The following is a 26625-nucleotide window of genomic DNA, read 5'->3' as shown; positions in this document are numbered from 1 at the left end:
GGCGCGTCCGAGGGTGAGTATATATCTAATAAGAATATAATCACCCTCGGACGCGCCCTGCTTCTTTCCGACAGCCTTCCTTCCTAAGAATCAGCCCTTCCGTGGTGGAGAGAGATGGTGTGTTACACTCCAAGGTGTTCCCCAGGTTTCCTTGCCATTGCTTCGGTCTTCCGACTCTCGTTTAGTAGTTGTAGAAAACTACACTGCATTAGGCCTACAACATGGGTATAGGGTGGAGAGAGATGGTGTGTTCCACTCCAAGGTGTTCTCCAGGTTGCCTTTCCAGAGCTTCGATCTTAATGCTCTCGTTTAGTAGTTGTTGGAAACTACAGTGCATTAGGCCTCCAAATTGGCTATGGGGTGGAGAGAGATGGTGTGTTACACTCCAAGGTGTTCTCCAGGTTTCCTCGCCATTGCTTCGATCTTCAGACTCTCGTTTAGTAGTTGTAGAAAACTACACTGCATTAGGCCAACAAAATGGGTATCGGGTGGAGAGAGATGGTGTGTTACACTCCAAGGTGTTCCCCAGGTTTCCTTGCCATTGCTTCGGTCTTCCGACTCTCGTTTAGTAGTTGTAGAAAACTACACTGCATTAGGCCTACAAAATGGGTATGGGGTGGAGAGAGATGGTGTGTTCCACTCCAAGGTGTTCTCCAGGTTGCCTTTCCTGAGCTTCTATCTTCAGGCTCTCGTTAAATTGTGGTTAAATGGAACAACTGCATTTGGCGTACTAGTTGGTTTGGGGCCTACTAACAGTGTCTGCCGCTCCTTGCTGTTCTCCTGGTTTCCTGTCCTGAAATTCCGTTTTCAGGCGCTCGTTAAGTAGTTGTTAATGTTAGACTGCATTTGGCCTACTAGTTGGGTTGGGGCCTACTATCGGTGTCTGCCACTCCTTGCTGTTCTCCTCCACTGAACAAAGCTGTGCCGCCTGTTTACTACGGTTGCCAATTTTGAACTGCATTTCGACTACTTACTGATTTGGGCCTACTCTCTGTGTCAGCCTCTCATTCCAGTTGTCCTCCACTGCAATGCCCCCTGGTTATTCCTGTGTTAGCAATTTTGAACTGCATTTAGCCAACTTTATTCTTTGGGCCTATATCTGTGTTTCCTCCTCATCCTGCCCATTGCCCAGCCAGTGATAGATGAGTCTGCTGGTACATTGACCCATAACGCAACATTCCCCGTGCACGCTACACAACAACATTGTGACCCTGCTGAAAGTCAGGTTGCTCTTCCCGCATACCATACCACCTTACACGGGGACAAAGAGGAAGGTGCAGATGAAAGTGCAGGTTCCTTCATCAGGTGGGGGGAGGAATACTAGTTGGCGACGTCACTGGCACAGGGCCTCTCATAGTACGCAAAAGTGTTGCTGCCGGTGGGAGGCGCCCCCGCCGTGCAAACACACCGCTGTACTTTGAGGGGCCCTGTGCCAGTGCCAATGCCAACGAGTGGGCCCCCCCTGCTTGCTCAGGTTCACAGCACTTGCAAAGTTGAAATACTTACCTCTCCCTGCTCCACTGCCGTGACGTGGTCCAGATTTCCTGGGCCCACTAATTACTTGAACCAGCCCTACCCACCACAACTTTAGCCAAATGACCCCCAATTTCAAATGCCTTCCAATTATTATAAGGTAAATTACGCTTGACAAGCTTCATTAAGAAGAATGGATGGTTTTGACATTAAAATGGGCACTCTAGGTGTTTTCCTGGCCCCCACTCACTGCCGACTATGCTGCCCCATTGACTTGCATTGGGTTTCGTGTTTCGGTCGATCCCGACTTTACGTCATAATCGGCCGATTTCACTCGACCCGACTTTTGAGATAGTCGGGTTTCGCGAAACCCGGCTCGACTCTAAAAAGGTCAAGGTCGCTCAACTCTAGATCTAGCCACTAACTCTCTGGTACCAAAGATTCCAGGATGACCGGCCAACACCGAACAATGAACCTCAGAGATAACTTTATTCGTCCACCTATCAGGGACAAACAGTTTCTCCGCTGGGCAACGATCAGGTTTATTAGCCTGAAATTTTTGCAGCACCCGCCGCAAATCAGGGGAGATGGCAGGCACAATTACTCCCTCTTTGAGGATACCCGCCGGCTCAGATAAACCCGGAGAGTCGGGCACAAAACTCCTAGACAGAGCATCCGCCTTCACATTTTTAGAGCCCGGAAGGTACGAAATCGCAAAGTCAAAACGGGCAAAAAACAGCGACCAACGAGCCTGTCTAGGATTCAACCGCTTGGCAGACTCGAGATAAGTCAAGTTCTTATGATCAGTCAAGACCACCATGCGATGCTTAGCTCCTTAAAGCCAATGATGCCACTCCTCGAATGCCCACTTCATGGCCAGCAACTCTCGATTGCCCACATCATAATTTCGCTCAGCAGGCGAAAACCTCCTGGAAAAGAAGGCGCATGGTTTCATCACCGAGCAATCAGAACCTCTCTGCGACAAAACAGCCCCTGCTCCAATCTCAGAAGCATCAACCTCGACCTGGAACGGAAGCGAAACATCTGGTTGACACAACACAGGGGCAGAAGAAAAACAACGCTTCAACTCTTGAAAAGCTTCCACAGCAGCAGAAGACCAATTGACCACATCAGCACCCTTCTTGGTCAAATCGGTCAATGGTTTAGCAATACTAGAAAAATTGCAGATGAAGCGACGATAAAAATTAGCAAAGCCCAGGAACTTTTGCAGACTTTTCAGAGATGTCGGCTGAGTCCAATCATGGATGGCTTGGACCTTAACAGGGTCCATCTCGATAGTAGAAGGGGAAAAGATGAACCCCAAAAATGAAACCTTCTGAACACCAAAGAGACACTTTGATCCCTTCACAAACAAAGAATTAGCACGCAGGACCTGAAACACCGTTCTGACCTGCTTCACATGAGACTCCCAATCATCCGAGAAGATCAAAATGTCATCCAAGTACACAATCAGGAATTTATCCAGGTACTCTCGGAAGATGTCATGCATAAAGGACTGAAACACTGATGGAGCATTTGGCAAGTCCGAATGGCATTACTAGATACTCAAAATGGCCCTCAGGCGTATTAAATGCAGTTTTCCATTCATCGCCTCGCTTAAAACGCACAAGATTATACGCACCACGAAGATCTATCTTGGTGAACCAACTAGCCCCCTTAATCCGAGCAAACAAATCAGATAACAATGGCAAGGGGTACTGAAATTTAACCGTGATCTTATTTAGAAGGCGGTAATCTATACAAGGTCTCAGTGAACCATCCTTCTTGGCTACAAAAAAGAACCCTGCTCCTAATGGCGACGATGACGGGCGAATATGCCCCTTTTCCAAGGACTCCTTCACATAACTCCGCATAGCGGCGTGCTCAGGCACAGATAAATTAAACAGTCGACCTTTTGGGAATTTACTACCAGGAATCAAATCGATAGCACAATCACAATCCCTATGCGGAGGTAGGGTATCGGACTTGGGCTCATTAAATACATCCCGGCAATCAGACAAGAACTCTGGAACCTCCGAAGGGGTGGATGACGAAATAGTCAGAAATGGGACATCACCATGTACCCCCTGACAACCCCAGCTGGACACAGACATGGATTTCCAATCTAATACTGGATTATGGACTTGTAGCCATGGCAACCCCAACATGACCACATCATGCAGATTATGCAACACCAGAAAGCGAATAACCTCTTCATGTGCAGGAGCCATGCACATGGTCAGCTGGGTCCAGTACTGAGGCTTATTCTTGGCCAAAGGCGTAGCATCAATTCCTCTCAATGGAATAGGACACTGCAAGGGCTCCAAGAAAAACCCACAACGCCTAGCATACTCCAAGTCCATCAAATTCAGGGCAGCGCCTGAATCCACAAATGCCATGACAGAATATGATGACAAAGAGCAGATCAAGGTAACGGACAGAAGAAATTTTGACTGTACTGTACCAATGGTGGCAGACCTAGCGAACCGCTTAGTGCGCTTAGGACAATCAGAGATAGCATGAGTGGAATCACCACAGTAGAAACACAGCCCATTCAGACGTCTGTGTTCTTGCCGTTCAAATCTGGTCAAAGTCCTATCGCACTGCACAGGCTCAGGTTTAAGCTCAGGTAATACCGCCAAATGGTGCACAGATTTACGCTCACGCAAGCGTCGACCGATCTGAATGGCCAAAGACATAGACTCATTCAGACCAGCAGGCATAGGAAATCCCACCATGACATCCTTAAGGGCTTCAGAGAGACCTTTTCTGAAAATAGCTGCGAGCGCACCTTCATTCCATTGAGTGAGTACGGACCACTTTCTAAATTTCTGACAATATACCTCTATCTCATCCTGACCCTGACACAGAGCCAGCAAGTTTTTCTCTGCCTGATCCACTGAATTAGGTTCATCGTACAGCAATCCGAGCGCCAGGAAAAACGCATCGATATTACTTAATGCAGGATCTCCTGACGCAAGAGAAAATGCCCAGTCTTGAGGGTCGCCACGCAAAAAAGAAATAATGATCCTAACTTGTTGAACTGGGTCACCAGAGGAGCGAGGTTTCAAAGCCAGAAATAGTTTACAATTATTTTTGAAACTCAGAAATTTAGTTCTATCTCCAAAAAACAAATCAGGATAGGAATTCTCGGTTCTAACATAGAATTCTGAACCACAAAGTTTTGAATATTTTGTACTCTTGCCGTGAGCTGATCCACACATAAAGACAGACCTTTAATGTCCATCGCTACACCTGTGTCCTGAACCACCCAAATGTCTAGGGGAAAAAAAAGGCAAAACACAGTGCAGAGAAAAAAAAATGGTCTCAGAACTTCTTTTTTCCCTCTATTGAGAATCATTAGTACTTTGGGCCTCCAGTACTGTTATGATAAGGTAATTCAGTACCACAATGGACATAGAGGTCAGAGCACATACAGTGACCTGACAATAACCCAAAAACATAGAACGAGCTCTGAGACGTGGGAACTCTGCTGACCGCAATCCCTAATCCTCTCCAACCACACTAGAGGCAGCCGTGGATTGCGCCTAACGCTCCCTATGCAACTCGGCACAGCCTGAGAAACTAGCTAGCCTGAAGATAGAAAATAAGCCTACCTTGCCTCAGAGAAATACCCCAAAGGAAAAGGCAGCCCGCACATATAATGACTGTGAGTTAAGATGAAAAGACAAACGTAGAGATGAAATAGATTTAGCAAAGTGAGGCCCGACTTTCTGAACACAGCGAGGATAGGAAAGGTAACTTTGCGGTCAACACAAAACCCTACAAAAACCACGCAAAGGGGGCAAAAAGATCCTCCGAACCGAACTAACGGCACGGAGGTGCACCCTCTGCGTCCCAGAGCTTCCAGCAAGCAGGAAAAAACAAATAGACAAGCTGAACAGAAAAAAACAGCAAACAAAATAGCAAAGCAGAACTTAGCTATGCAGAGCAGCAGGCCACAGGAACGATCCAGGAGGAAACAGGTCCAATACTAGAACATTGACTGGAGGCCAGGATCAAAGCACTAGGTGGAGTTAAATAGAGCAGCACCTAACGACTTCACCACATCACCTGAGGAAGGAAACTCAGAAGCCGCAGTACCACTTTCCTCCACCAACGGAAGCTCACAGAGAGAATCAGCCGAAGTACCACTTGTGACCACAGGAGGGAGCTCTGCCACAGAATTCACAACACATTTCTGCCTGTGTCTGTGAGTTCTTATGACCGTAACGTCAATGTCTTTCTCAAAATGTCAATCCCTAGGCCTGAAGAGTCCAACATGTATGTAATGTCTTGTGCACTTGGCCCCACCAACTATGGTGCAATGGAATGGACAGATCCAGGTGTCATGGCGTTCCATTTTAATAGTCGTTCTCCAGGATTAATCATTTTATCATTCGCAATCACTGGCTTATCCCTTGTCAAAAGTATTAAAGAAAGATTTACGGTATCTACCGACCTCTGGTCCTTTGCTGGCTCTGAGCCGTTGCCACCAGTCTTAGTTGCAAGGCTGCAGTGGTCTCATCAAGACTACAGAGTATGTGACCACTGCACCAAGTAACGGGCTCAGTGCTGATGGTGAGGAAGAGTAAAATTTACTTGAATCATAAAAATGGGTGATGATGTCGCAATAGCAGCCTATTATGTGCTATATTGCAAAGACACCGACCCCTCACCACCCACCGCATCCATGCCAACCTCGGCACAATGTATTACATTATCATAAAACATTATGAGAAAAATAAACCTACCAAGGCCATGGGGCTACCAACAATCTTGGCATTTTCCATTACTAATTTCAAAAGTCTGTGAAGTTTTTGATCATCATAGTCAAAGCGATGGCCGAATAATATCGATACAATGATGTTACAGACGGCAGTGTTCATTATCATGGTGTTGTTGAAGGGTTCACCTAAAGGAACAGAAAAACATACGGTAAGAAAATGTTTAGGCTGAATTTATTGTCGAGACTAAATACAGAAAATGTATAAAAGCAATAAAGAATAGAGTATAAAGGGAACCTGTCACTAACAAAAATGCTCTTTACCTGCAGATATACTGGTAACCTTGTAAATCATGGTAGGCTGGCGTAGAGGAAACACAGCTATAAGAAGAATAAGGAATTTCATCCTCCCTGCAAATTGCCTCTTCAGAGAGGAAGATGACTGGAACTCTATGGCATCACCGATTGGAAGCAGAGATCCTACACGTGACTATTGACCCGTTAGCGAGACTTGTAATATGACTGAAGGGTCAACTAGTAGTATTATTGCTTACAACAGGTGGCGCTATAGAGTTCAAGTCCTCTTCCTCTCTGAAGAGGCAATTTGCATATTAAATTTCCCAGAGGAGCATTGCTCGGCGGACAAGACTCCTTACCTTGGCCTGCCAGAGACGGTATGTCACTCTCCACAATGAGAAATGTTGCCCATTGATCCTCTCTTCACACGCTCACTTCCAGTTGCTGAGGCGGTGCAGGGAGCTGTAAAAGTCACCAATCACTACACGGTCAGCACTCTGTTACCACTTCTTCCTGTGCATTGACTGACAGTCGGCTCTGTGGCTTCAGTGTATTGTATGTGAGCAGAGTCGGCTGTCAGTCAAAGCGCCGCAAAAGTGATAACAACCTGCAGACCGTGCAATGAGTAGTGACTATTATAGCTGCCAGCACCACCCCAATGTCTGGAAGTGAGTGGCTGCAGGGAGGATCAATGGGTAACTTTTCTCTCTTTACCTGCAAATTACCAGTATATTTGTAGACTTGAAAATAACATTTTTGGAAGGTGACATATTCACTTTAATAGTTATATTTCTGTACAAAGGAAGCAATATAATAATAGTTATATTCATGACTAAGGGTGAGTAGTAACCTGAAACGCGTCAATGGTGCATATCATGTAATTTGCATCACTGATTCTGTTTTATCCTGTACTAACTTCTGAGCACTTTTGATGAATAAAAAAGAAAGTTTGCTCACAAGTTCGTTGAGCTAGATTTTCTCCTGTTTATGTGGCAATATTATTATTTGGTATACAGGAGCAGTATTATAGTATTTATATTCTTGTATATAGGAGCAGTAATATAGTAGTTATATTCCTGTATATAGGAGCAGTATTATAGTAGTTATATTCCTGTACATAGGGGCAGTAATATAGTAGTTATACTCTTGTACATAGGAGCAGTGTTATAATAGTTATTTTCTTGTATATAGGGGCAGAATTATAGTAGTTATATTCTTGTACATAGGGGCAGAATTATAGTAGTTATATTCCTGTTCATAAGGAGCAGTATAATAGTAGTAATATTCTTGTACATAGGAGCAGTATAATAGTAGTTATATTCTAGTACACAGGAGCAGTATTATAGTAGTTATATTCTTATACATAGGAGCAGTGTTATGTCCTCATATGACCTCGAGGCTGGGAAAACAGTCAGAAAAGTTCCCACGCTCGAGGTCATATGAGGACATCCAGCAGAGGGCGCATCACCGCGAATGAAGGTAACTACAGGTCATTGACCTACTTTCAATTCATTCGCTGGGGTTTTACTGGCATGAGCACAGCTGCATTAGCAGAGTTTCTGCCTGTAAAATAATTTAACCCCTTCAGATGGATTTACATCGTGGGACGTGACAGATCATCAGAAGGTATGGGATATTGTTGGTTTATTATTTTTAATTTGTTACAGGTCGAGGGTCTTCAGGTGGATTGAGAGTGGAATAAAATATAACAACAACCTGTGTGTTTATTTCATTAAAATACTTTGCAATATTGTGTGTGTGTTTTTTTAACCATTGCATACTATTGGATTAATAATGGATAGGTGTCATAATTGACGCCTCTCCATTATTAATCTGGCTTAATGTCACCTTACAATAGCAATGTAACATTAATCCTTCATTACCCCATAACCCACCGCTACACGGGAGTGGGAAGAGATTGGCCAAGTGCCAGAATAGACGCATCTTCCAGATGTGCCTTTTCTGGGGTGGCTGGGGGCAGATGTTTTTAGCCAGGGGGGCCAATAACCGTGGACCCTCTCCAGGCTATTAATATCTGCCCTCAGTCACTGGCTTTACCACTCTGGCGGAGAAAATTGCACGGGAGCCCACACCAATTTTTCCCCCAATTTAACCCTTAAATTTAATAGCTACAGCGCCCAAATTTTGCACATGCACACTACTAACATTAGTAGTGTGTAATATGCAAAAAAATGGGAATATGACATGGTTTACTGTATGTAAACTGTTGTGAATTCTGCTTTTGGGTTCCCTCCAGTGGTTGTAGGTGGTAATGCAGTTGTCCCTGAGTTGCAGTCATGGTCAGGTGTATCTGCTGATTGCAGTTCTGACTGGGGTATTTAGGTGTGCAGGATTCATTAGTCCTTGCCAGTTGTCCATGGTTCAGGGAGGTTTTGGATCTTTGTCTGGTTCCTCCTGCCTTGCTGCCAATTCAGCAAAGATAAGTGTTTGTTTGTTTTTTCTGTGGCACACATGCTGTGTGCTTAATAATTTTGTGCTATTCATTTGTTTTCTCTTGTCCAGCTTAGATTCTGTCAGTGTTTTCTCAGTCTTGTTGGATTCTCAGGAGTTGCAGATATACGCTCCACATCTTTAGTTAGATGGTGGAATTTTTTGTATCATCTGCTATGGATATTTTTTGGAAGGGTTTTAATACTGACCGCTTAGTATTCTGTCCTATCCTTTCCTATTTAGCTAGAAGTGGCCTCTTTTGCTAAATCCTGTTTCCTGCCTGCGTGTGTCTTTCCTCTACTACTCACAGTCAATATTTGTGGGGGGTTGCCTATCCTTTGGGGTTCTGCTCTGAGGCAAGGTAGAATTCCTACTTCCATCTATAGGGGTATTTAGTCCTCCGGCTGTGTCGAGGTGTCTAGGATTTTTTAGGCACACCCCACGGCTACTTCTAGTCGCGGTGTTAAGTTCAGGATTTGCGGTCAGTACAGTTTCCACCAACTCCAGAGAAAGTTCCATGCGGCTCCAAGGCCACCAGATAATAACAGTACAACTGGCCACAAGATCATAACAGTAAACCATGTCTCATATCATGTCGGGTTTAGGAAGGAGAAATGAAAAGCCCGCAATTGAATAGCCGGCTTTTCTGCTATATCGCGCTGAAGTAAATATAAATATATATATATGTGTCTCAATGACATATATATATATATATATATATATATATATATATATATATAAAAATGGCGCTGAACGCGTCATACGAAACCCGACTTTGGTGCAAAGATCGCCGACCGCATGGCCGATCCCACACTAGGATCGGGTCGGGTTTCATGAAACCCGACTTTGCCAAGAGTCAGCGACTTTTGAAATTGTCCGATCCGTTTCGCTCAACCCTATATAACAGTAGTTATATTTTTGTACATAGGGGCAGTATTATAGTAGTTATATTCTTGTACACAGGGGCAGTGTTATAGTAGTTATATTTTTGTACATAGGAGCAGTATTATAGTAGTTATATTCTTATACATAGGAGCAGTATAATAGTAGTTATATTCTTGTACAAAGGAGCAGTATTATAGTACTTATATTCTTGTACATAGGGGCAGCATTATAGTAGTTATAGTCTTGTATATAGGGGCAGCATTATAGTAGTTATAGTCTTGTATATAGGGGCAGTATTATGGTAGTTATATTCTTGTACATAGGGGGCAGTATTACAGTAGTTATAGTCTTGTACATAGGGGCAGTATTATAGTAGTTATATTCTTGTACATAGGGGGCAGTATTATAGTAGTTATATTCTTGTACATAGGGGCAGTATTTTAGCAGCTATATTCTTGTACATAGGGGGCAGTATTACAGTAGTTATATTCTTGTACATAGGGGCAGTATTATAGTAGTTATATTCTTGTACATGGGGCAGTATTATAGTAGTTATATTCTTGTACATAGGGGGCAGTATTACAGTAGTTATATTTTTGTACATAGGGGCAGTATTATAGTAGTTATATTCTTGTACATAGGGGCAGTATTATAGTAGTTATATTCTTGTACGTAGAGGCAGTATTATAGTAGTTATATTCTTGTACCTAGGGTCAATATTACAGTAGTTATATTCTTATACATAGGGGGCAGTATTTTAGTAGTTATATTCTTGTACATGGGGCAGTATTATAGTAGTTATAGTCTTGTATTTAAGGGCAGTGTTATAGTAGTTATATTCTTGTACATAGGGGGCAATATTATAGCAGTTATATTCTTGTACATAGGAGCAGTATTATAGCAGCTATATTCTTGTACATAGTGGGCAGTATTACAGTAGTTATATTCTTGTACGTAAAGGCAGTATTATAGTAGTTATATTCTTGTACATAGGGGGCAGTATTACAGTAGTTATATTTTTGTACATAGGGGCAGTATTATAGCAGTTATATTCTTGTACATAAGGGCAGTATAACAGTAGTTATATTCTTGTACATAGGGGCAGTATTACAGTAGTTATATTCTTGTATATAGGGGCAGTATTATAGCAGTTATATTCTTGTACATAGGGGCAGTTTTATAGAAGTTATATTTTTGTATGGAGAAGAATTAAAGTTATTGTTTTCTTGCTCATAGAGCTTTTTATTGTATTTTTAGTTTAGTATTTTCTTGTACAGTGTAGCAGATATGGCCATGACATGAATTATTAATCGTTTAACACTCACTGCCATACACACATACATTTCAGTATAATGATACTCTTTCTGACCTTCATAGGATTTAAATATTTTCATTAGATAATTGGTTTCCTCATTAATCTTCTCTTCTATGGCTCTTGTCCCCATACCAAAATCACGTAATGTTGAAAGAGTAAACCGTCGCATGGCTTTCCAGTTATGTCCATTAGAGAAGACAATACCTGTGAAATAGACATAATAAACCATTTTACATCTTCTCAAAATCCTTTCCTTGTATAAAATAATATCGCATTAAATGGGTCTCAGTGAAATAGATAGAGACGTTCAGTCACAGGAAAATTTACTCTGCAAGTACACAACAAATTGGACAAAGAGGATGGAGATATTTAGAATCCAGGGCATTTTTACAGGGGTAAGACAACATTTCCTCACAATGTAAGTGATTTTCAATTTTGCTCTTTAGTCCACTGACTAAATTTGGGCAATCCAATGGCTTCTATTAAACTAATATTGACCAATTAAACCTGATAGTTTAAACATCCTACTATGTCTCAAATGCTGCAGCCAGGATCATATTCCTCACCAACTGTTACACCGGTGCCTCTACCTTGTCCCAGTCATTACACTGGCTACCCATCCACTCCAGAATCCAATACAAAACTACTACCCTCATCCACAAAGCACTCCATGGCTCAGCACCACCCTACATCTCCTCCCTGGTCTCTGTCTACCACCCTACCCGTGCCCTCCTTTCCGCTAATGACCTCAGGTTAGCATCCTCAATAATCAGAACCTCCCACTCCCGTCTCCAAGACTTTACACGTGCTGCGCCGATTCTTTGGAATACACTACCTAGGTTAATACGATTATTCCCCAATCCCCACAGTTTTAAGTATGCCCTAAAAACTCATTTGTTCAGATTGGCCTACCGCCTAAACACATTAACCAAACTATCCCTGTGTGGCCTATCATAACAAAAAAAAACATAATCAGGTTCCTCGTATCATGTTCTCATACACTTTATGCAGTTAATAGCCCTCTGTGTCTGTACTGCTACATACTTAGGCAGGTAACTGGTTCATGCAGCTTTACATGAACACCCGAGCCTTACACTATGGCCGGTCCGAATAACTAAAGCAATTGTTACCATCCACCTCTCGTGTCTCCCCTTTTCCTCATAGTCTGTAAGCTTGCGAGCAGGGCCCTCATTCATCTTGGTATCTATTTTGAACAGTGATTTCTGTTATGCTGTAATGTCTATTGTCTGTACAAGTCCCCTCTATAATTTGTAAAGCGCTGCGGAATATGTTGGCGCTATATAAATAAAATTATTATTATTAAAATTATTATAAATGTATATTAAAAAAAACTTTTGACATATAAGTTATTGCATGTTATTGATTGGTAGAGGTCTTGATTTTGGGGGTCCCAGGGCTGCTGGAACAACTGGGCAGAACTCAGTGGACTGCTGAGCCTGCGTGGCTCCTGCGTTCGGTCTCGTAAAAACGTCTACGGTTCATACCTTGAGCCAATCTCTACAGATTGAATTCAATGTGGAAAGTCGATCGGCTCAGCCAGTGAAATTCAGTAATCACTGATCAAAACCCCCAAAATATCAAAGCATTTTAGCCCTCATTCACATTTGCATTTTTTGTTTCTTTTGTGTTTTTTGCTTATTTTAGCCTTGATTCTTTTAAATTAAAACTCTGGGAAAAAATGTATGACTATAGTACATATGCCCAGATAGGGGCCAGTTGGGGCAAGGCATTACATTGTGATTTCCCTTTTTGACAGCTCTCCTTGGTTTTGTGCCATTACAATATACATAGTCCAAATGCTTATTAGGAAATATGGACTCCATCAGGGTGAAAACCTCACTCAGGATCTCCAATTCTGGTAAACTTTAGCCTACCATGTAATACAGGGTGGGCCATTTATATGCATACACCTGGGTGGGCCATTTATAAACTGTTGATCCAAAATGGCCAACTTCAAAACGGCCGCCATAGTCACCACCCATCTTGAAAAGATTTCCCCCTCCCATAAACTAATGTGCCACAAACAAGAAGTTGATATCACCAACTATTCCCATTTTTTTTTTTTTAAACATCATTTTTATTGGTTGTTTTTTTTTTTTTTTTAAACAAATAAGTACAATACATATTGCAAGTGTTACTTTAAATTATTACACAGAAATAAAACACTCGTTAATCTTTATAACACAAATAATATTAACATGTCCCCTAATGTCCACATCTAACCCACTTCAATGATTGGAGTCCGACAATCAAATCTAGAACATACACCAACTGATGCCTTTATCATGTGACAAATTTTAATTTATCCAAACTACCACTTAAATCTTCTAACAAATACCAATCTGAATTAACAAAGGGCCTCATTATCTCTTGAATTTCCCCTGTCGACAATAGGGATTCTATGAACACTCTCCATTTTTTGAAAAATCTTTTCGTCATCTTATCTTTATCCCTTTCTGCTTCTCTTTTTTCTAAATATAGGACAGCCATTAGTCCTGCTTTAATCTCTTTTATCCCTGGGAGTAAACTAGCCAACCAATATTGCAAAATTAAACGTTTTGTCACCAAAGCAATAGTATGGAACAGATCATGTAACTGTCCCCCTCTTGTTTTGCCTGTCGTATAATGAAACAACCAGCACATCGGGCTAGAGTCTACCCAAATCCCACACATCTGTAGATACATATCTTGAACCATGGTCCAAAGCTCTTGTGTCTTGGGACACGACCACATGCCATGCTCCATATCTGTTCTTGATGCGCTACATTTGGGGCAACTCATCTGCCTATCAGGGTTCTGTGGAGTTGGCGGTATATTAAAGCCACATATTATTTTATGCATTATTCTAAATTGGCTATCCCTCCATTGCTCATTTATGATATGTTCCCTTACCAATTTCCATCCATGTAGTATTTTATGCTCAAGTTCTTCATCTTGCATGAATTTTTCCCATTTGCAAAACACTTTGTCTGACCCTGATGGTCGTAATACATCTCTCAACGACCCATATATCGAGGAGATCGATATTTCCTTAATGTCTTTAGTGACTAAGTCTCCCCACACATCTGAGTCAACCTCCTTCCTTACATCTTGTAAGAGATCTAGTACATAATGCTTCAGTTGACTATATAGCATCAAATGGAATCCCGGTAGCTCATATTTGTCTAATACCTCAGATCCCGTCAGCCACCGACCTTCCTGTAAATGTAGTAAATCTTCTAGTGTCTGTACTCCTTTTCTAGACCATTCTATGAATAATTTATTTTCCCTTCCCAATTTAAAGGCTGGAAATGACCAAGGATTCAGGTGCTTTGACACTCTCCATGACATTTTCAGTTTTTTCCTTACTGCTTTCCATGTAGCAATAGTGTCTTTACAAATAACCGAGTGTTTAATATTTGGTGGTAAGTATGACAGTGGCGTGTGAAGCAATGCTGTCAAATCCCATGAGCCACAAAATTCCGTTTCTAGTGTATAATCTGTATAGTGTCCTGTCTTTTTAATCCAATCAACTACATTCCTCATTAAGCACGAGAGATTATACCCTCTAATATTCGGCAACCCTACTCCTCCTCCCTCTTTTGGACGCATTAGTGTTCTCATAACAAGTCTCGCTTTTCTCCCCCTCCAAATAAATTTAGAGAAAGCCCTTTTCAATTTGAGAACATCGACGTGTCGGATTAGCATTGGAATAGTCTGCATTGGATATAATAATCTCGCAAAGCTTGTCATCTTAATTAGATGACAGCGGCCTAGTAGTGAGAGGGGTAGATTTCCCAATCTTTCCAATTCTTTCTCTATTTTGTCAATAATAGGCTTATAATTTAGGTCATATATTTGTTTCGGCGAACTTCCCAAATGTATTCCCAAATATTTTACAGATGCTGTCGCTTTCGGGATGCCCATTATATTATTTCCCTGACCACGTTTCACATTATTTCTCATGAACAGAATTTCACATTTAGTCTTGTTTAATCGAAAGCCCGAGAATTCCCCAAATTTTTCAATCTCTAATAGTAACCTAGGGAGATCTTCTTCTGGATTTCTCATGAACAAAATTATGTCATCTGCAAACAAAGCAGTTTTGACCACCTCCTTTCCCACCTTTATCCCCTTGTAAGAGCTATGATCAGTTAGGTACCTTGACAAGGGTTTGATTGCTAGATTAAACAACAAAGGAGATAAAGGGCATCCCTGCATTGTTCCCTTCTTCAGCTCAAAGGCATCGGAAAGAAACCCCGTTGTATATACCTTTGCCTTGGGGTTATGGTACAATACCTCCAGAAATTGCCTAAATGGGCCTACTAGGTTTATTTTGTCTAGTACTTGACCCAGCCATGGCCACCTCACATTATCGAATGCTTTTTCTGCATCTAATGTGACCATTGCTGGATCCTCCCCCTTTTCCAATTGTTTGTTCCTAACCATGTCTAACAACAACATGGCTTTTCTTATATTAGCAACGGCTGACCTTCCCTTTACAAAGCCTGTTTGATGTTTCGATATTTATCTTGGCAGTATTTTAGCCAACCTATCTGCCATAATTTTTGAGAGGAGTTTGACATCTTGATTTATCAGTGATATCGGTCTATAACCCGAGGGGTCCTCTAAGTCTTTCCCTCCCTTTGGGAGAAGTTTTATGTAAGCCGTATTCATGACTTCTGACATAGTTTCTCCTTGTAAAATACGATTATATAAATCTTTAAGTGTGGGAGTTATTTGCTCACTCATTGCTTTATAGAAAGAACCATTAAATCCATCGGGTCCAGGTGCCTTATTGGCTCCCATCCGCTTTATTGCCATACTAATTTCTTCTTCCGTAATGCATCCATTCAATTCTTGTAGTTCCTCATCTGTCAATCCGGGAATTTTAATTTTGTCAAGCCATACATCCCCTGCTACGTCCTGTCGTCCCTCCTCTTTGTACAACTTAGTGTAAAATTTGCCCAATTCCTTATTTATATCTTTGGGGTCCATCAGGCGTTGCCCTCTTGAGTCTCTAATTGCCATTATAGATGCATAAGCATATCTTCCCCTAGCTAGATTAGCCAATATTTTCCCTGCTTTATCCCCATATCTATTCAACTCTATTTCCAAGTTACTTTTATATAATTGTTCCCTTTTTTCCGCCCACTCTTCAAAATTTTTTTTGGCTCGTATCCAATTATTTTTATCCTCATCTAACAGTGAGTTTTTATACGTTATATACGTGGTCCTAACTTCACTGCTTGCCATTAAGAACTGGTCTTTTATGCGCTTCTTTAATCTCTGTGTGTGAGCTATAATGTTTCCCCTTAGTACCGCCTTTGCAGTTTCCCAATATAATCTAGAATTTGATTTATGTTCTCCGTTATGAGATGCAAATTCCGTCCACCATTCCCTCATCCGTTTCACAAAATCATGATCTTTTGTCATGGTCTCTGGGAAACGCCATAAATAGTCTGTCCCTTTCCGATGTGTGTCAGCCAAATCTAGAGTAACAGGGCTATGATCCGAGATCACCATGTCCTCAATATTAGTATCTAGCATTTTATGTAATACCTTGTCTGAAATATTATTATTATACATTTATTATTATTATTATTATACATTTTTATAGCGCCATTTATTCCATGGCGCTTTACATGTGAATACAGGGCAAATATAGACAAATACATTAAACATGAGCAGATAACAAGGCACACGAGTACATAAGGAGGGAGGACCCTGCCCGCGAGGGCTCACAGTCTGCAGGGGGTGGGTGAGGATACACTAGGAGAGGGTAGGGCAGGTTGCGCGGCTGAAATAAAGAACATGTCTAATCTTGACCATGTCTTGTGTGCGTGAGAGTAATGTGTGTACTCCCGATCCATAGGATGTGTTGTTCTCCACGCGTCTTTCAGCTGCCAATTCGTTATCATGTCTTCTAAATAGCCTTTTTTCCCTGTAAGTCTACTTCCACCACCTAAACTCAGTCTCATTAAACTCCCCTGTCTGTCTTCCTCCTCCCTAAGCACTTCGTTACAGTCTCCTCCTATAATTATGTTGTCACTATTGTCAGTCAGCACTTTATTCTGTAGAGACATAAAGAATTTCTTTTGGTTTGCGTTAGGAGCATATATGTTATATAAACTAATACTGTCATTGTGTATCTGGAGTTTCAAATGAATCAACCTGCCCTCCTGGTCCATTTCTGCAGATGTTACTTTATGCGCCAGCGCTTTATGTATAAGTATTAAGACCCCCGCTTTCCTATCTAATGAACTAGAGCCATAGACTTCACCCACCCATAACTTCTTCATCCTAAAAAAATCTTCTTTATCCAGATGTGTCTCTTGAAGCAAGGCTATATCTACTTTTAATCTTTTCAGGTGACGGAGTATCATCAGCCTTTTGTTCGGTGAACGCAGCCCTTTTATATTCCAAGTTATTAACCTAACCATTTTTGACTACAAAGCATTTTCTTCTGCGAGATCTAGTGGAGTTCTTCCCGTTCGGATATGATCTGTCAAACAATGTCATCACAGCTGGTAGTAAGCTTATTAGTATATTAGAAGTGGACTCATGAACATTTACTTCCCTCCCTCCCCTTCTTTCTCTCCCTCCCCCCCCCTCCCCCTCCCCACACATTAACCTCTTCATTGACTTCTCTTTTTTCCGCCATTAACTAAACCAAACCAAACTGATCAGTCTCCCGTCCGCCTACTTTTTTTTTTTTTTTTTTAAATTTAATAATAACATCTAATGTTATATACATTTAATACCTGAGCCCTGAACTTCTTGCAACCCTGAAACTTCAAAAACATAAAGCGCCTTATATTTTTCCTAAATTCTCATAGACATTTTGGCGTTTTCAATATCTATAGCAGTAACAGTTTCCTTCCACCTCTCCCACGTTGAAACTAGAGGGATATGAGGCTCGCCCCCCCCCCCCCTCAAAAATCTCCTCATTCAAGATTAACATTTACGAGGTAAATCTCCCCTAAAAGGGGTTTTAGTATGAAACATAGTAATATATTCAATTTGAACATTATGTATCCACCCGATGTGTGAATCAAAACTGTTCATCAATGTCCAAATTTCACATAAGTCTCTCTTTTGCGAAAATCACTCAGTACCAGTAAAACCGGAAGTCGCAGATTTTCTACCAGCTGCCACGTGATGAGATCATCACCCCAGATTCTCTATTCGGTCTTGTTGTACCTGTAAAAAGTGAGAGAGAGAGAGAAGAGAAAAAAAAAAAAAATATATAATAATAGGGGGAGGTTTTCGGAGACACTCTCCACCACCATCTTCATATTCATATTGCCGTGTGAGAGATTCCAGCTTTAGCTGAACACTTTTGCTGATCATAAAAGCCGCCTCTCAATTGTTGATTATTCCTTTGACGACTTGTCTTGCCTGGTTCTTTTTAAATGATCTTGTCACAGGGGTTCTCTGTTCTTTAGCCGTTGTATTTTTCCCACTATCTCTCTCTGTCAGTATCTCCGATCGCAGTCTATAAGGGCCGGTCATCTCCCTCACTTCTTCAGCTTCATCTCCCACTACCTCTCTCGGGGGACTTCCATTGCCTGATGAGGGTTGACCAGATGCTGATCGTTGCTGGGATATATATCCCATGGCCTCCTTGGGGTCTGTATATGAACACATCATGCCCTCTCTTGTTTTAAATCGCAAAGTTGCTGGGTAACTTAGTTGGAATCTGATATTGCGTCTGAACAGCAGAGTACATATTTCGCTGAATGCCCTCCTTTTTCGTGTCACCTCAGCCGAAAAGTCTCCAAACAACAGAATTTTATGTCCCTGGATTGTCAGTGGTCCTCGTCTTCCTTTATAAGCCCTGAGTATTTCCTCCTTATCTTTGAAATTCAGGTACTTTGCCACTGACTGACGTGGTCTCTGTGTTTCCTTGTTGTTTTGCTTATTTCTGCCTCCACCAGGTTCTGGAGACTCTCTGGGGGGCCTATCCTGTGAGCACGCTCTACTCTGCATTTATGTGGTAATCCCAACTCCTTTGGCAATTCCACCTCAAAGATGTCATTTAGCTGCTGCGTATTTATTGACTCTGGGAGACCTATTAATTTCAGGTTATTTCTGCGGGACCTGTTTTCCAAATCCTCTAGTTTATCCATAGTGTATGAGGACTGTTTCTTTAAATCATTAACTTGTTTCTCTAGCTGATTAACTTTGTCTTCAGCCTCAGATATCCTTTGCTCTGCCTCTTGTAATTGCTTTTCCTGGTGAATCACCTTATTCTGCAGATCCTTAGTGGTAGCTTGTATCATGTCAGCTACAGCCTGTTTAAAGTCCTCAGCCAGATAAAGTGCCATTTCTTTTGCCAACTGCTTAAAGTTTAGTGGGCTATGGGCCTGTAGCTGCTTTTCTAATGTGTCTCCCAGCTCTGCAGTATTTTGTTGGCTATAGCTCTCTTCTATCGCTGGGGACTCCTTCCCCTGTTCTATCTCTCCCAGCATCTGACCTGTCTGTGACTCCGCCGCCATTGTCTCTTTCCCGCTCTGTAGGTCTCCTCCGTTCTCTTCATCCTCCTGCTCTTTCCCCGTGCCTCTGATAACAAAGCGGTCCATGTTGTGACAGCTTTACGATCCGTCCTGAGACTCCCCCGATGTCTGGTTTGTGTCAGGGCTCTGTGTAATTGCAAGATTGCTGCGGAGGTAACAGGAGCTCCTTCACACACGTCTGCACATGGCGGCGCCGGAACCGGAAGTCTCTATTCCCATTTTATTTAGGTGTATCCATATACATGGCCCACCCAGGTGTATCTATATAAATTGCCGACCATGTACATATGAATCATTGCTATGCATTTCTACACTGTCAGAAAGAAAATTTTTTGCTTGTTATAGCTTCTCACCCACAAAATAAGGAGCCAGAATTCAACCCAAAATGCAGTCGTTTAATAAGCAAAAATTGCTGAAAACCATGGATTGTCCATCTGTACATATTTATTTTTGCAACCAGATGCATAAAAAAGGAATAATAGCAGAACATATAAATGTTACCGTTGCCTTTCGAAGAATCCATGAAAACAGGTATGTTGGGTCTGTCGGTGAAGATCTCTGCTTGGTTCACAAGAGCTTCTTTCACAACGTCATATCCGGACAATACAACCATCTCCTGAACTCCAATCTTTATACTGTAGACTGGACCATACGTCTTTGCAAGCTGCAAGTGCATACAACGAACAGTTCTGTTTTAACTGGACCACAGAAGGTTGGAGTTTACTCAAAATGAGTATTTCTAACATTTTTTTTTTACTTTTCTAATTTTTCAGGGCATAATGAAGGCAAGGTTACAGTTACTCAATGATTTGGAATTCAAAATGTTTGTAAGTATGCAAATACTCAAGTAGTTGTCACCTGAAATATGTTGCTAAGTTGTAAACTACAACACTGAAGAATTAGTCTGCTTCTTCTAATACGCAAGAATCTCAATCCCATCACTATATTTTTAACTTGAAAAAGGGCTGGACTTAATTAATAACAGTGTAAAATATTTTTAATAATCAGAGGCATAACTGAAAGTCTTGGCAAAACCTTCAGCAGGGACCCTAAGTAACGTGTTCCAGTTATGACTGATAGTAGAGACACAGTAAAGGGACTGCATACCTAAAAGTACTTGGTGATGCTTCAGATATTTATTGACCAGCAATTCACATTTTTTGGTGAAACACTGCGGTAAGTACAGTATTACATATTGTTTCGAGTGAAGACCTTTAATCAGATGTATAGGCTATGTTCACTGCATATAGGTCAAGGGGATCAAGGGAGAGGGACTTAATTCAGCTGGATCCTGGTTGTCCCTGTTTGGGGAAATCCCACGCCACATCCTGAATTCCATTGACCTATATGCAGTGAACATAGCCTACATGTCTCATGAAGGGTTTTCACCCAAAATGTTACTTAATACTGTACTTACCACGGTGTAACTAATGAATATTAAATACTGTCAATAAATCCTACTTGAAGCATCTCCAAGTACCTATAGATATGCAGTTCTTTCACTCTGTCTACTATTCGTCTGCAGGAGCTCAGTGGTGGGCTCCAGAGGAACCAACACTTCTCAAGCTAAGACTCTGTTACTGGGTGTGTCACATACCTGTTTGATTATTTATGACTCTGCTGTCTGTGTATGTGGAAGATAGGTGTAAGTTTGTGATCTGGCCTGTATCTGATCTCAAATGCTACTTTCTCTAATTACTTACCTTGGGTAGTATCACTGTGATAGAGTAATGCTAGTAAGTAGGTATTTTAACCCTACATGAGTATGAGAAATAGGTCTGTTTCTGTTTACAGGTCTACCTTATAATTCACCACTAAACTTTAAGATGTCCTAAGAGGCACTGGAGATATGTATAAGATGACAGACCAGCATTATGTTCTTTCAAGATGGCCAATCAAGTGATTTGTCTTAAGCCATGTCAACCAATTGACAACCAATTGCTTTATAATGTATGTATTATCATCCGTTTTAAGATATTCTCAGCCTTTGAAGGCATATACAGATGATGAAAAGTCAATGATCTCTAGATCTTACCTCTTGAAATGATAAGTAAGGTTTCTGAACATCCAAGTTGAGAATATTTCCGATTATTGGCCATGGCTTTGGACCAGGAGGATAATTTGGGTGAACACGTTCCTTCTGTTTATACATAACAGTTGCCAAGAAAATGCATGTTACAATGGACAAGAGAACTGTGACTGGATTGAGGGGCAACATGTCCTCAGAAGAACCTGTGGTGGAGAAATAAGAGTCCTTCATTGCAGTGTAATGTTTATAGCTAATGACATGCATCTTCCTAACCACTGATGAGCACAGGATTTGGTAGGATTGAGATTCAGAAATCTTTCATTCCACCATATTCTACAGAGTTGGTCACTTAACATGAGCAGGTCAACCTAACTTTACATACTGTAATTACTTTCTAGCTATTCCATGCTTACAACATGTTTTAGAAAGATTAGTAATCATTTCACGTTTTTCAGTAAATGGAACCCATTTGAAAAGCAACTACTCATGTTTAACATTTTGGCAGACCAAATTAAATCTTTCATTCATCCACACTTTACACAATTGGTGTCTTAAAGGGGAACTCCGGGGAGATAAAACATTATTTTTACTGCCCCTGCCTTATAAACTATAATTATGAGATACCCAGAGCCGTTAAATTATCTTTATAACACTTGTAATTCAGTGTGACAGGAGCTGCTCCTCACTGACCTCCCCCACTGTAAGGGGCAATACCTCACTCTCCAGTGTGCAGCTCCCTGCTGTGAGGAATAGCCAGCCTGGAAAGATGGTGGCCTGGCCACACCGCCTGTTTTCTGCAGAGAAACAGCTATTATCAGAAGACTGACTGATAGCAACAGCAGGGAACTGCACCCTGCTGAAATGTCCCAAAAAAGGGTGAGCAATGAAGAGCAGCTGTTGTCACAATGAATTACAAGAGTTACAAAGATAATACACTGGACGTCTCATCTTATTAGTCAATGAGTGCAGTTACTGTACAATTTTTTTTATATCCCCAGAGTACCCCTTTAACATGAGCAGATCAACATAATGTTGCATACTATAATTACTTTCTAATTATTCCATGCTCACGTTTTTTTTTAGAAAATGTAATAATTTAATTTTTACTGTAATTTAAACCCATTCGATAAACAACTACTCATGATTGATATTTTGGCAGACCAAACGTTTTCCAATGCCAACTGTTATGAGTGTGATACTGTCTCCTAGAAGAACTGACTCTTGAATCCACAAGTAAGATGTAAGATGTACAATGTATGCAACTTACTTACATCAAGAACATAAGTTACCTCCTAGTTATTAAAGTGTGAAATGATAACATTGTGAATGAAGCCTTGTTTACATTGGACAATTACTGTAAGTGTTGCTAAAAAAAAGTTATTCCGAAGCTGTCCATAAAGAGTATCTGTCATTTCAATTATTATTTATAAATCAATAATACACATGAAAGATAAGAAACTGTGAAATATATTTTATAAAAAAATCTGCTTTCTTCTCGACCAGGACTGTTTGTTTGTTCATTATTTAAATAAAAATTAAAACAATAATTACACTTTAGGGTTCTCTTATCAATTTCTATTTCCATTAGTCTCGGCATGTACAGTTTATTGAAGAACTTTCCTGACATGTGTGGTAAATCTGCAGAACCAATATCATAATAATGTACCGTATATATATATATATATTTTTCTAACATAAACCAAAACCAATCACCAAACCCCCTGCCGAAGGAATTTAGTTCCGAAACGCGCGTCGGGTGTGTGCATGTACTCAGGAAGGCGTGGTGCCCTAAGGTAATATCCACTAATATCCACTATTTTTCCCTGAAATCTGTTATAGTTCAGCACTTAGCACTTTGTCTCTATCAGCACTGTAGTTTTTTATATATTGTATCGCTGCTTGATAATAAATTAATAAAGGAATATATTTCGATCCAGTCTGGTCTTCCTGGTGCATCCATTGGTTTGGTGATTGGTTTTGGTTCTTGGTTTAAGTGGTTTCCACTTTCTTTTTACTCAAAAGACACCCGGGTGAGCTAATATCACAATATTTATGATTGTGATACTGATTTATATATAGCCTTTATTTTATTTGGGTTGTTCTTTTGTAATTTTCTCTAATTTTTTCTAACATTGAGGACTTTCACTTAGAACCACTGGCTTTCTGGGGTTTAGAACCTCAGTGAAAACCTCAGTAAAAATTAAAACTATAATTACACTTTAGGGTTCTCTTATTAATTTATATTTCCATTAGTCTCGGCATATACAGTATATTGGAAGAACTCAACTGACATTTGTGGTAAATCTGCAGAACCAACATCATAAAAATGTATATATATATATTTCTAACATTGAGGACTTTCACTTAGAACCACTGACTTTCTGGGGTTTAGAACCTCAGTGACTTCTGCATATCCTGGGCCAACTACCCCAACCAGTAGCATCCCAATTTTGGCTGGCACCCACAGAGAGGAGGTAGCGACAAGCTTAGGAAGCTGACCGAGTACAGTGAGAGTTGTGGCAAGGTGACCTGATTGCCCTAACCTGGGTTCTCCAGACTTCTTTGTGGGTTCAGTGATGGGCAGTGGTCACTTGGGGTAATGTCCTGTAGAGTCTCTCTGAAAACAAAGGCAGATTCCTTTTCTATTCCACAACGTCCTTTCGGGTCTTTTTCCCACAGGATTGGGAAAGGTGGGGAGATGTAAACCCTTCCTGTTCGATTGTTCATTTAACCTGCATTTTTGTCCTCAAAGGTGTGTGGACTAGTAAAGTGCAGGTAGCTTCTGCAGTATGTAATCAGCAGGCATTCCACAAATTAACAAGCAACAAGAGTCAATGTACAAGCTCGTATGAAAGAATTGTGCATGTCCCTGGACCTAACAAACAGAGGAATAATACCTTTGGTATAATTAAGAATAATCCACCCCTATCCCAGTAGCCAGATGGCTGCTGTGTGGTCTCAGCCAGTATACTAGCTAAGGAGCACAAACTTACAAACCCTTGCTATGGAGCTTGCACATGTAGTTCTTTAGCTAACTGGATCGCTGTACTCGGCCATTTTTGTTTCCCTGCTCTCCTCTGATGTTGCAGAAGCAAAGCTAACTTGTGAAAGTGCCCAGTTTGGACCAATGGTGCCACCATGCTTCTGGTCTAAACTGTCAATCATGAGAAGCGGACCTTCCCTGCAGCAAGCAGGAGGCAGAGGAGCAGTGCGCTCCTAGATATGGGATAATCAGACAACATCTGTAACTTCCCATTCAGAATCAAATGCGACATTTTCAGGGATGCTTTAATGAAGAACATGATCAGTCATCTCTGCTTATATTCTCCCATAAATAGGAAAATGCATTTACAATGTAGCTAAATGCAAGAATAACATAAACAGAGAATATTACATACTTTAGATTACATTAGATACTCTGTCATAGTTACTTTGTGAATTTTTTAAAGAAATTATACTTTTATATTATATTAATTTATATTTATTTTTTAAAGCAATTTAAAGTCATTTTTAAATGTTATAGAAACCAGTTGAAAGACTAAATTGCTTACCAGGCAATTCAGAGAATACAGCTGGATGCCTGTTGTCTCTTCAGTCCGTCTGTAATATATTATCACGGAGCCTTATATATAGCAGCAAATACTGAGAAAATATTTAAAACATGAACTGACGTCACCTGGTGCATTGTAACTCAAGAAGATCTATAGATATTGCAAAACTTTTCCTTTCAATAATTCCTCCAGTAATAACATTGCATATCTCCCCATTGTTAATTAATTTCTTGTAGACGAGCCGTAATATAATGGTGAAATCCGTGATATTCAGACATATTGCTTTGAAAGTTATAGTTCTAGAGAGTTTTTTTCTATATGTGGAGTTTACATAGAGATATTGTCCACAAGTAGGGTTGAGCGACCTTTACTTTTATAGGATCGGGTTTCACGAAACCCGACTTTTTCAAAAGTCGGGTCGAGTGAAATCGGCCGATCCTATAAAAAAGTCGGGGTCGGGGTCGGCCGAAACTCGAAACCCAATGCAGTGCATTGGGTTTCCATGGTTCCCAGGGTCTGAAGGAGTGGAAACTCTCCTTCAGGCCCTGCAATCCATATTTTAGTGTAAAATAAAGAATTAAAATAAAAAATATCGCAATACTTACCCTCTGACGCGCCCTGGTATTAACCGGGAACCTTCCTTCCTTAGAATCAGCCTTCCAGGACCTTCGGTGACGTCGCCGTGACGTCGCGGCTTGTGATTGGTCGCGCAAGTGGTCACATGGACGGCCGCGCGGCCAATCACAAGCCGCGACGTCACCGCGACGTCACCGCAAGGTCCTGGACGGCTGATTCTAAGGAAGGAAGGTTCCCGGTTAGTACCAGGGCGCGTCAGAGGGTAAGTATTGCGATATTTTTTATTTTAATTCTTTATTTTACACTTAAATCTGAATTCCGATACCAATTCCCGATATCTTAAACATATCGGGAATCGGTATCGGAATTCCGATTCTAGATTCAAAAGATCGCCGACTTCATGGCCGACCCCACACAGGGGTCGGGTCGGGTTTCATGAAACCCGACTTTGCCAAAAGTCGGCGACTTTTGAATATTTTCGACCCGTTTCGCTCAACCCTATCCACAAGTAAGTTGCATTTAAACAGACATTGCATTAGTTATATTGCACTGATCGTAAATTACCGCTATCAGTGACCCTGCTGTTTGGAATCTCCTTTTCTTACTTGGTGCAACTTCAGGATATCTTCCTCTACCACCAGTAAAAGATGAATTGAACTTTTGCTTTTAACCTGAGAGAATGCTTGTTTTATACTACAGAGCTGCAATCACAATTCTGTTGATTGTGAATATAAAGCAAGCTTAGAAAACAATAGTCAGCAAGTTTGCAATACCTTATATTAAATAACAAGGGCTAGAGCCTG

General features: G+C 41.0%; 1 pseudogene; it reads right to left on the bottom strand.

Moving 5' to 3' along the window:
- LOC138638761 (cytochrome P450 2K6-like) overlaps positions 1-25316 on the bottom strand; it is an 89331-nt pseudogene extending 64015 nt beyond the window's left edge.
- Between the last annotated feature and the right edge of the window lie 1309 nt (positions 25317-26625).

This window comes from Ranitomeya imitator, chromosome 5 (genome assembly GCF_032444005.1).
Source record: "Ranitomeya imitator isolate aRanImi1 chromosome 5, aRanImi1.pri, whole genome shotgun sequence".
In the NCBI taxonomy this organism is placed as follows: domain Eukaryota; kingdom Metazoa; phylum Chordata; class Amphibia; order Anura; family Dendrobatidae; genus Ranitomeya; species Ranitomeya imitator.
The sequence above is the reverse complement of the archived record's forward strand: the minus strand, read 5'-3'. Positions and strand labels throughout refer to the sequence as shown.